The sequence below is a fragment of the Nicotiana sylvestris genome, chromosome 2, assembly GCF_000393655.2.
Source record: "Nicotiana sylvestris chromosome 2, ASM39365v2, whole genome shotgun sequence".
In the NCBI taxonomy this organism is placed as follows: domain Eukaryota; kingdom Viridiplantae; phylum Streptophyta; class Magnoliopsida; order Solanales; family Solanaceae; genus Nicotiana; species Nicotiana sylvestris.
In genome coordinates, this window is record NC_091058.1 from 55694109 (window position 1) to 55706854 (window position 12746).

A 12746-nucleotide genomic window follows, 5' to 3' on the forward strand; every position below is an offset into this window, starting at 1 on the left:
GAAAAAAGGAGTAAAATCAAACTCGAACCTTCAGAGATGAATTAACAATATCATTCGTCCAAGTCAATGAACTGTGACTCTCTAACTTTTCCTTCTCCATAGGGCCTAGTAAAGGCTTCAACCATACATCGGCTTGACCCGATTTCTTTAATAAGTTCCCGCCTTCAGGAACCTCAACAACAACTTTATTCATTTTCTTCTTGCTACTGGAGGGATCAACTTCCATGTGAGAAGTAGTAGTAGTTGAAATGGTAGATGAAGTGAACGTATTCACGGGGGGAGCATCAGCAACAACTTCAGGTAAGAGAACTTGAGGATAATCGGGAATTGACGGTGGAAAAGAGATAAGGGAAAACTCTTCATAAACGGGCTCAAAGGCTTCCTCACTTTCGAAGCCATGGACAAATAGTTGTTCAGCAGAAGCAGGGGTGATCATTCACTTCTTCATTAGAAATCACTAACGGAGTATTTTCTGGTTCATCCAAAGGTCTGGAAGGAACTGAGCTTGATGTAGGGGTAGTTTCATCGTCGGAAATAACACACCTCCTGACTCAAGGCCTACGAACTAAAGATCCATCCTCTAGTTCTCTTTCTCCCTCAAAGCCACGAGCTCCGTCAACCTTCCTTTTTGAAGAAGAGCTCAAAATTCTTTCTTGAGCAAGACTCACTGTAAGTCTTGTGGATGAAATAGAAGCAGGACTAACACCACGAATAGGAAATCCTAACAAAAGAAAAGAGGCATGGTAAGAAACTCTTAAGTTAGAAAAAGAGAAAAAGAAAAAGACTAAGCGGGAAAAAGTACCGTGTGTCTTAACTTTCCAACCAAATCTCTGTGAGAGATACTTCCTGGATCTTCTCTCCATAGGGGCAACAGATAGCAACTTCTCTAACCAAGCACGGAAGTTAGGGATCTCCTCAAAAACTTCCATACTTGCTGAAAAAGCAGACACGAGTATATATGAGAATCATTTTTGAGAAAGGAAAAAGATAAGGTGCAAATACTTACGTGCAAAATTTCATTTTTCTGGAAAAGACATATTTTCTTCACCTATTAAAGCACTACTGGGAGCAGCAACGAAGTGGGCATACCAGCCTCGATCTTTGTCATCTTCAAGGCTAACTAATACTCTCTTACTTTTGGCCACAAGGTAAAAAACTCCTTCACAAAATAGTTTAGGGGAGTAAATATGAAGTAGATGAAGGAAAGTAAAAGGTATAGAAGCCAAGTTTGACAAATAACGGAGGCATACAACAGCTCTCCAAATAATAGGACCAATATGTCCTAAGCATATATTGAAGTAACGGTAGAACTCAATAATCACTATATTAATAGGAGTTTTAAAGCCTAGGGTAAAAGGATATATGTATACGAAGGAATAACCAGTTTGATATGAAGTTATTCTTTGGTTGGCACCAGGAACTAAAATTGGGAAGTCAGGTTTCCAATAACATTCCCTTCGAACGAGAGCGACAAGACCAATAGTAATCAAAGTTGGGTAACGATCAACAAGATCAATGGAAGCAGCCATGGAAGAAACTTAACTCTTCATGGATTCACTATCAGTCACAAGGGATAGCTCTTGAGGAACAATTTCATCGACAGTGGGTTCACGTAAAGATTCAGTTGAATCTTTATCTCTAGAAGAAGATCTTGGGGTTACAGAAGCCCTAGGTCTAGAAAAAGATAGATTGACAGCACTGCTTTGAGAAGGGGAACCACGGTTAGAAATAGAACCGAGACTGCGTAGCCTACCATCTCTTCTACTTCTAGTAGGTAAATTGGAGGAAGCAAACTCGTCGACAATTACGACATTGCAAGGTTTAGGGAAAGACATGATTAACTAAAGAAGAACAAGGAAAAAATGCAGAAAGGAGTAAGACAAGAAGACGAAGTAGGGAAGGCTTCAGAAAATCAAAAAGGGTGAAGTATTTATAAGAAGACACGACTATTGAGATCATTATGAAGCGTCATAATGGAACCGTCACTTTGTGAATGATGCGGTTGTAGAAAAACCCTAAAAGACACTGAAGAACTGAAGGACCAATTAATAAAAGCCACGTGGCATGATTATTAAATGAAAGTGATGAATGCCGCATCAGTTCAGAAAAGGATATGATTACATTCGAAAAAATGGCGGCAGAGAATTCCCGTCATAAAAACTTTCCACTTCCCCGAATATTCAGTAGAGAATATTCAGGAAAGCGGGGGACTATCTATATTGGTGGTGAAAAAGCGTTACACCTGGAGTACTAGACTGCTGACATGGCATGACGCGTGGGACAATTATATAGCGACACGTGGTTATCTTAATTGTTAAGGAAGAAAAGGCACGGGAAGAATACTCATGAGACGGTACTGGGCCTAACAGTTAGCAAGAAATGAATAAATAATAAAAAGAATGAAAGATAAGTGAACCGGAAGGAAATTAGGAAGGAGAATCGGAACAGATAAGAGACATTTATAGCAATAAATATGTTAGTTATAGATGTCCAAAATAATGGGCAATCAATACCATTAATGCCCATAATTAACCTAAATTATGGGGAAAAAATCGTTATTATGGTATATTCCTATATAAGGGCACAAAATTCTATTTGTAAAGACAGATCAGAGACAATATTGAAATATACTCTTTACTTTTCTGTTTTCTCGAAATTATCTACCTTGACTTTGCAATCAATTATTTTCTTAGTTATTCTTATTATTTTCCTTTGATATTGTTGAGAGAGTGAAGTAAAACTTAGTTATCAGTAACCCATTTTCTTCTAAAATTAGATTTTGATCAAAAGACATATTTTTGATTAAACAATTCTCCCTGACCAAAAAGATAGAAACACAAATAAAGTTAAGGCATCTAGTCTTGGCTTGGAGCAATTCTTCGATACACTACTAGAAATCCAAAAAAAAGTGACCAACAATTTGCGACCAAAATTGGTCTGTCAAGAAAAGCGACCAAAGTTGGTCACTAAATTGAAGAAAATTATTAAATAATTATTCTAAATACATTAGTGACCAAGGTTGGTCGCTTTTTGGTCGATAATGTGGTCAAAATGTTGACCGAACTGGTTAGACTTGCTTGGTCAAAGAAATATTGAAATTAGCGACCAACTTTGGTCGCTAAAGTAGGACCCAGTTAAAAATTTTTAATATTTATATTATTATTTAAAAAAAATTATAAAATATAAATAAATATAATTTAAAATTAGCGACCAAAGGGGAAGCAGATAGAGACCAACTTTGGTCATTAATCTGGGACCCAGTTATAAAATTTTAATAAATATATTATTATTTAAAAAAATTATAAAATATAAATAAATATAATTTAAAATTAGAGACCAAAGTTGGTCGCTTACGAAAGGGAAAGCAGATAGAGACCAACTTTGGTCGCTAATCTAGGACCCAGTTCTAACGTTTAACAATTATATTATTATTTTAAATATTATATAGAATATAAATAAATCTGATTTAAATTTAGCGACCAACTTTGGTCGCTAATTTTAATTTCTGGATAATTAGCGACCAAAGTTGGCCTCTTTTCAGGTCAACATTGGTCAAAATTAAAATCACTTTTATATTTACTATCTAAATAATATAAATGTAATCCGTTAACACTTTTGTAATACAAGAGATGAATATACTAAAATATACTCTACATGCTATATATGTAGTTAAAATTATACAACAAAGCGTGTTATATATATATATATATATATATATATATATAAGTCGAAACGTTTTGTTTTTAATATTCAATGATGCATCTGAGTAGGTTATAAGAAGATGAATCAATTTACAAGTGTATAAATCCATAAATAACCTGACCCTGTGTTACTAGAGCTTCATGTATATATATATATATATATATATATATGAGAGCATGAAGCGCTAGGAATATATGGTCGGGTTATTTTAGGGATTGATACATATATACGGATATCAAAGTGTGTGTGTATATATATATATATATATAAGAGGGAGAGAGATACACACACACACACACAGAGAGAGAAGGATGACACATAACACCAGGTGGTCTTCTTGGAAGCTTAGAAGCACTTTGATAGGACATATCCAGCTTTTGCTAGTGAACCAAGGAACATTCGGTTAGGTCTGTGTGCGGATGGCTTCACGCCTTTTGTGTATCTGCGACACCATATTCATGTTGGACTGTCTTTCTTACACCTTATAATCTACTGCCCGAGTTGTGCATGACTAGTCCATATATATTCTTAAATTGTATTATCCCCGGTCCACGTAATCCGAAAATTTTGATAGATGTATATTTGCAACCTTTGATTGATGAGCTAAAACAATTGTGGTACGATGGTGTTGAAACATATGACATATCAACCAAGAAGAATTTCAATTTGCGTGCTAATTTAATGTGGACAACTAACAATTTTCCTGCATATGGAATGTTGTCTGGGTGGATGACTGCTGGGAAGATAGCTTGTCCTTACTGCATGGAAAATAGTAAAGCGTTCATTTTGAAACATGGCCGAAAGCAATCATGGTTTGATTGTCATCGTCAATTCTTGCCTCCTGATCATGAGTTTAAAAGTATAAAAAATGCAATCAAAAAGAATAAAATGGAATATGATTCTCCACCTCTAATACTTTCAGGTGAGGAAATTTGGGAGAGGTTCCAGAACTTCAGTAAAGTTACTGAAGCTCCACCTTATAGATTCCCCGAATACGGTGTTACTCATAATTGGACGAAATAGAATATATTTTGGGAGTTGCCTTATTGGAAGGATAATCTTCTCCGTCACAACCTTGATGTCATGCATATTGAGAAAAATTATTTTGACAATTTGTTCAACACAGTGATGGATGTTAAAGGTAATACAAAGGATAACCCGAAGGCTAGAATGGACTTACAAGAATAGTGCAGGCAGCCTGAATTATACTTGCAGACAAAAAACAATGGTAAGATATTCAAGCCCAAATCAAGTTACACATTCACTTTGGAGGAAAGACGGCAAATTTGTGATTGAGTAACGAAATTGAAGATGCCTGAGGGTTATGCACCGAATCTTGGAAAAAAAGTTGATATGGAGGTAGGGAAGTTGAGCCATTTGAAAAGTCATGACTGTCATGTTTTCATGGAGACCTTAGTGCCTATTGTATTTTGTGGTTTGCCTGAAAGAATCTGGAAACCCATCATAGAGATTAGTTTGTTTTTCAAAGACTTGTGTTCTTGGGAAGAAAACCTACTCCGGATGGATCAGAACATTCGCGTAACTTCTACTAAGATGGAAAAGATATTTCCATGTGGTTTTTTTGATGTGATGGAACACTTTCCAATCCACCTTGTACACGAGGCACGACTTGGAGGGCCTGTTCAATGCACATGGATGTATCCTTTTGAGAGGTAATATTATAAGTTTGATGTAATTTTCTGTTTTATTTGAATGTTCTTGGCTAACCTGAAATTATGTAGCATAATTGGAAAATGCAAACAATTTGTTAAGCAGAGGAATAGGATTGAAGGATCTATATGTGAAGTTTATCTTGCAAGGTAAACTGCTCATTTTTGTTATTATTATTTTTAGAGTAATGTGCCATGTGCTAGGAATAGGCCCAATAGGCACACGGTCGAATGTGTGAATGATCCATTATATCCGGCTATGTCCATATTCAATCAACCAGGCTGATGTTCTAAGGATGTTAGAAAGAGAAGTTTGAGTGATATGGAGTACAAGTCAGTTACACTTCATGTGTTGCTAAATTGTCCCGAAGTTGTACCATTTCTCAAGTAAGTATTGATTTAGTAGTTATCAAAATATAAATTTATTGTGACTACATCTCAATGCAACAACTAAAAATATTTGATGTATCACAGTCACTTCGTGGGTCAATTTATCCATGATGTTGTATATACGAGATTTGATACGTGGTTCAAATAATTTGTAAGTTTATCCTTATAATATTCTAACACTATGTAGGTAAACAATGTTTGGAAGTTATGCTAACTTATGAATTTTTTTAACAATATGTAGGTAAATGATCCAAATAATGGTGTAAATTCAATTTTTGAAAGATATATCTTGGGGACCTGGGCTTCAGGTCACAACAATGTCTAAGTACGTTGTGATTGGTTATAAGTTTCATACAGAGGATTGCTCTAAAAATAAAAATAACAACAACAACGGGGTGTGGGTTCAAGGTGGTGATGGCAACCAAGTTAGAGATATTGATTATTATGGTGTGCTCAAAGAAATAATAGAACTAGAATATACAAGTTGTCCATTTAAGAAATTGATACTCTTTAGATGCAAGTGGTTTGACCCAAATCCAACAAGAGGTACAAGAGTACACAATCAATACAACATAATTGAGGTTAATCATACGAGGGAGTATGATCGCTGTGATCCTTTCATAATTGCACATAATGTTAGGCAAGCGTAACGCTCCTTATCCATTGCGGCGGAATAAGCCCGATTGGCGGGTTGTAATAAAAACTAAGCATGTAGGTAGGGTGGAAGTCGAGAATGTGTTAGATGTTATCAAAACAACATCTCCAATGTTCACCAAATAGTGGACGAACTTTTAGAAAATGATTTGGAACATCCTGAACACATATTGGAAGAAGTTGATATAAATGAAGTAAGAATTATAGAAAATGAGGAAGAAGAATCAACTGATGAAGCTCAAACTAGTGAGGAAGAAGAATTCTCGGACGAGGAACAATACGTCAATGAGCTTTAAAAAGTTGGTTTCTTTAATAACTCTCGTTTTATAGCTAGTTTCTTATATGTTTCAATATAAATATGTATTATATTATGCAGATGACAGGCAAGGGTCGAGGTAACAATGACTCTACTGGTTCTCGGGGTTGAGAAAAGTCTAGGAAGGCAAAGAAAAGGGTAGACGATAATACTGCATCTTTTCCACCCTCTTCAGAGATGCCTATGCCTATGCCTAGGTCTTATCCTCCACCCCAGGGCTATTCTAAGCTGCCACAGCATCACGATCCCTACATCTTCATGCAGACACCAGGTCTTTCATCACAGGGGCCATAGGACTATACGTCTGGCATACAGTCCAGCTGCCTCACGACCACGTGGATCGCAGCCATCTGCATCGCATGGATCTAGTCCATCCATGTCACATCCACATGGATCACATCCATCCGTGTCACAGTCACTCGGGTCACAGACATCAGTATCACAGCCACTTGCGGTCCATCAAGCTATGTCGCAATCATAGGGATCGCAGCCATCTTTATCAGCGACTCCATCTATTTCAGGCCTTCACCTGTGAGATAATAGCTCTGACCCCCCCCTCCCCTACACCTTCCACACATGCCTCTGATATACATGCTTCAGACGGTGATGCTGATGATGACGAGGAGGTACATTATGATCAATATGGCAGGATCATCATAGTCCCTGAGGGTGATGGGTAAGAGTTATTTGTTATTTTTACGTTTATTATTTTGTACAGTTTGTACTAAGATATTAATGTGTTTTTTTATTAAATTGCAGGTTCATCCTGAGTAATATTACTATGAGGATAATCACCAAAGCCACCAGAAAGCTTTATGATGGCACTTATGCGACTTGGAGTGAATTCTCATTCTTGCTGAAGGAGCAAATTTTCAATCAATTTAAGGTACAAATGTTCTTTTAAGCAGAATAATTATTTATATTTATGATATTTCCATATAATATTTAACTTTTGAAATACAGAGCAAGTGTGTATGGAAACACTGGTATAGCGCGGAAGTGGCTGCAAATTTTTATCACAAAGCTCGCAAGCGGTTGTCGCATAGTTTCTCCAAAGCTAGAAAGTTGAACCAGAAGCCTGACTGGTTGCTTCAGAATTTATGGGAGGATTTGCAAAGGCAATGACTTACCACAAAGTTCTTAGAGAAGAGCGAAAAAGGAAAGAAAGCTCGCGCATCTGAGAAGGGAGGATCCTTGCACACTGGAGGTGCAATCAGCCTAAGGACAATAAAAAGAAGATTGGTATGTAATTGCTTAATTTATTTTAATTTTCAAAATATATCTATTCTGTTTATTAACTAAAATTTATGAGTTTTCAGGAAAAGAAGTTGGGGCGTCCAATGAACCATGATGAGCTATTCAAGGAGACTCAAATTGTAAAGAAGAAGAAAGAGACAGATCAAGAAAGGTGGGTCGAGGGCCGAGCCTCGACTGTACATGTAAGTTCTCACTTTTTATTAAGTATTTTGATTTACTTTTATATAAATTTTGAAATACTAATTCAATGTAATTTTTCTTATAGGGTCGCTTCACAGCAGACGTGGAGAAATTCATACGCAGTCAGCCACCTAATGAGTCGGGTGACCCAATTCAACCTTCGGACGAGGATGCTGAAAGAATATGGACAGAGGCTGCTGGCGGTCCAAAATGGGGGAAGGTATACGCAGTGGCGGATCCAGAATTTTAAAGTCGTGGGTGCTTACTGATAAAAATTTTGAAAGAGGAGGAAAAAATTTTTAGTTATGGGTGCTCACTCAATATTTATCTAAATATTTTTATAATTACCTATACAAAATTTATTAAATTTTGTCAAAGATAATGGGTGCTTGAGCACCCAAAAATTGCATGTAGATCCGACGTTGGGTATACGGGTTTCCTACTAAGAAATTCCATCGCTATAAGTGTGGAATGCAAGGAATAGGGACTTCCTCGCAAGGCGAGCAACTTGATGGGGAGAGCCTCTCCGCTATGCGGGAGATTGTGACAAAGCTCACATCCGAGCTAGAAGCGGCCAAGGAAAGAGAAAAACTTAGAGATGCTCGGTACATTAGCATGCAAGCTCAGTACCAGGGCATGCAAGAGCAGCTCAAATCTCTCCTAGCTTCTGGAGGTTTCCGATTCCCCGGTCTCGTGAGTCATCGCCAGAGGCTTGACTTGGACGTGAGTGTTCCTTCCGTCCTCCCCGTGTTCGTTCCTCTCATCCTCCCCGTGATCGTTCCTTCCGTCCTCGACAAGTAGACCCTTCTGTATACCGTCTTGGTGATGAAAGTTCATCAGACGGTGATGATAATGATGTTGTACAAAACACTCCTTGACTTTTATATACTTTGAACTAGACAAATAGAACCGGTTTTGAACTAAGTGTAATAAGCGTTAACTTAGTTTAATTTGTTAGTTCTATTAAACTTTAATTTGTTGGTTTTAATGTGTTTTTTGAATTGTGTTGTTGTTGGTGTTGTGGTGTTGGTGTTGTGGTGGTGTTGTTGTTGTTGGGTTATTGTGGAGATTTTGATATTGAAATTATAGTTTATGAATTGAATTATATTGTAATTTAGGGAATTTGCTATGCTAGCAGGAGGTGTAGCTGCCAAAACAGGCAATTTCTGCCAAAATTATACCCAGAAAAGCTACCAACTTTGGTCGCTTTTCTATTTTAAAAAAATATTTTCTGGGCAATAGCGGCCAAGGTTCGTCGCTAATTAACCCAGATTTCCTAAAAAGCGACCAACTTTGGTCGCTATTCTATTAAAACAATTCTTGAAATTAGCGACCAATTTTGGTCGCTTATGTTTAAAAAAATTAAAAAAAAGCGGCCAACTTTGGTCGCTATTTTCCAGATTTTAAAATATAATATTTGGTTTACAGATAAAAGTTGGTCGCTATATTTTGAATAATAATAAATAAATAACGTAATTTAAATATAGAGACCAACTTTGGTCGCTAAATTTATATTATTAAAATATTAAAGCGACCAAAGTTGGTCGGTATATTATTTACTAGCGACCAGCTTTGGTCTCTAAGGTAAAGCGACTAACAAAATAGCGACCAAGCCAGTTTGGTTGTTTTTTGGTCGCTTTGTGACTTGTAAGCGACCAACTTTGGTCGCTTTTTTCCAGATTTCTAGTAGTGATACAAAATTTTCGCTATTGTTAACAGGTACACAATCAATACAGGGGCGGATCTAGTATAATAACTACGGGTTTCCGTGAGCAGTAGTTTTTGTCTAGATTCTGTATTTGTATTGAAAAATCTATTAAATGTATAGGAATATTTAGCTTGAAACCATGTCCGTTAATCCAATTATTGTTATATATTAACTTGAGATTTTTTTAGGAACCCATAAACTTAAAATTCTGGATCCGCCTCTGAATCAATATCCATGTTACTGATAAATCTACAGTTATATATATATATATATATATATATATATATATATATATCCGTGGAGTCCTCATCTTCTTCTCAATATGAGATTCATGGCTAGAATGTAGGGAGCAGCTTTCAATCTGGTCAAAGTATCCGCCTTTTGGAATCTACCTAAAAGTCATATATATGGGTTAATGGAAATAAGAAACCGAAGAAGTTTTTTAATTTCATAAATGATGATGCATGGCTACTAGAAGACTAAAGACTTCTACCATTTAAAAAAAAAAAAAAATCTCTCAGCTCTGAAACGTTAAAGTCAACTATCCCATGACTTTGACTAAAACGACACTACACCAAGTCATAAACTTATCAAACAGACGGCCCCTACAAATTAAATTATTATCTCATACTGTCTTTTATTTTCCATTTTTTCAACTTGGTGTTCCTTTTCCATAAAATTAATTAAAGCAATATTAGGTTTCGTATGTTTTGATTTATTTGTATACTTTTCAATGGTTGCGGCTGTTATTAGTCTCCTCCAGGAATAAAGAAGTTTCTAATAGTTTGTCCTTGTGTTATGAAATTCCAAGAGTGAGTGATCATCTTGCATTGTGTTGAGGTTTGAAACTTGAGAGGTTACAATGCTTCAGATGATGATAAAGTCCCACACACCTTATAAATATCTGAATGGCCTAGCTAATTGGTGCCTGTTAAATATAAATACTATGATAAAGACCATAATTTCAAACTCGTCCTCCAATCTGATCGATGTTTACCAAACATAACAAATTAAGATTTTCAGATCTGCCTGGTTAAAAATTAAGTACTACTTAATAGTAACGATACGATGTAACATTTCGATCGTCGAGTACCTTAATTATTTTAGATGTAATTTGAAGCATATCATATTAAACTTGTCATATATAGGAAATGTTGTTTTAATAACTGAATGAGTGCTTGGAAGTAAGAAAGCCTGGAAATAAAGTTAACAGCAAGAAAATATACATGGATATGATATATGAGACTCAGTTTTAAAAAGGTATCAATATTATTTAATCTAGAAATAATAATAATATCACGATCTGAAATTGGAGGATAATAATCGGTCGGCATGCACTTACCAATATTTATCTTCCACTTAACGAATCCTGGACATATATATATGGCTTCATTTTGAACAAGATTCTCTCTCTCCTCATTATAATGATTCACTTAGTTAGGTTTACTTGACACTAATTTTAATTATTTTTTTTCCAATGTAGAGGGGAGATAAAGAGGAAGGTTCCTTCACATAGATGATATTTCTACAAAGGAAAAAGTCTTTATCCTCTTCAGGGTCGACCTGACGAGTTTTGTGGCCTAAAGCCGAACTTTTTAATTTTCTTATAGTCAATAACTCCTAATAATTCTTTATTAAGTGACAATATAGCTAATCCATTTAACTTTTCTTGAGAAATTATTGATCTTAGGTAAGATTTTATCAATTTTAATTTTGGAAACTTCTTTCTACTGAAGCGACAATAACATGAGTTATTAACATTATTCCATAAGCAATATAGGCATTGAAAAAAGAATCAAATCTTTTTATTTGATCGAGTGTATCGGTTAAAATGTTATCTTCTAATTGTACTATTTTCCTTAATACTTTTAATTCTGAAAATAAATCTAAACCATCAATATCGAATTGATTATTATGATTTAAAGAACCTTCAAGATTAAGGCAAATTTCTTCAAATTTTCATCATCGAGTGATCTTAATTTTTACCGCTAAATAGAAAACCAAAAAAAAAAATCATATGCTTCGAATTGTTCAAATCTATTTTGAAGTGAAAACATAGCCTTGTCTACTATGTATATAATCAACTCCAAAGGACTCTTCGAAGATTTTGAGATGTTATTATCAGCATCCTCATCAAATTGTTACTTCCTTTATATTACATGTTTCTTATGAAATTCGAGTTCGATATTCATTTCAAGTGTAATTTTCTTGGCAGAAATTATAGCGGTTGCAAATCCTTCTTTTTTTATACTTCTTAAAGAAAGAAATCAAACTTTTTCACTTCGCATAACCTTTTTTTAAACTTATACATAGCATATTAGATGTAATAAAAAATAGGACCCCTACAAATGTGGGGCCTAAAATAGTTGATTTACTTGCTTCGACCGCCCTGATACTCTTCTATAAGTAATATACTAATTAAATAGACCTTTTTGGGTTTTCCTGTATTTTAAGTCAAGGGGTGATCACTCAAATATACAAAGACTCCGTCCATTCAAAGACCTTTTGCCCCTGAAACAACAAAGTCAATCTTCATGATTTTGACCAAATTAAAGGAACGAACACACAGAGTCTTGAGCCTCCTTAATTAACTTACATCATCTTCTTTATATAAGTATTCAACTCTAGCAAGAGACCACCAGTAATTTATTATCTTTCAGAAAGAAATAAAGAAGAAGAAAATCAATGATGGTCTGAGTTAGTCTTAGTTCTTGAACTAATAGCAGCAACTAGAACACCATTATCACTAGCATATCATAAAAATACTACATTGTTCTTCAAACCACTAGCATCACCAAAGCCAACTCCATTGAAATACCACCACAACAATAACAAATAACGACTTCAACCGCGCAACTGTTTTCTCAGT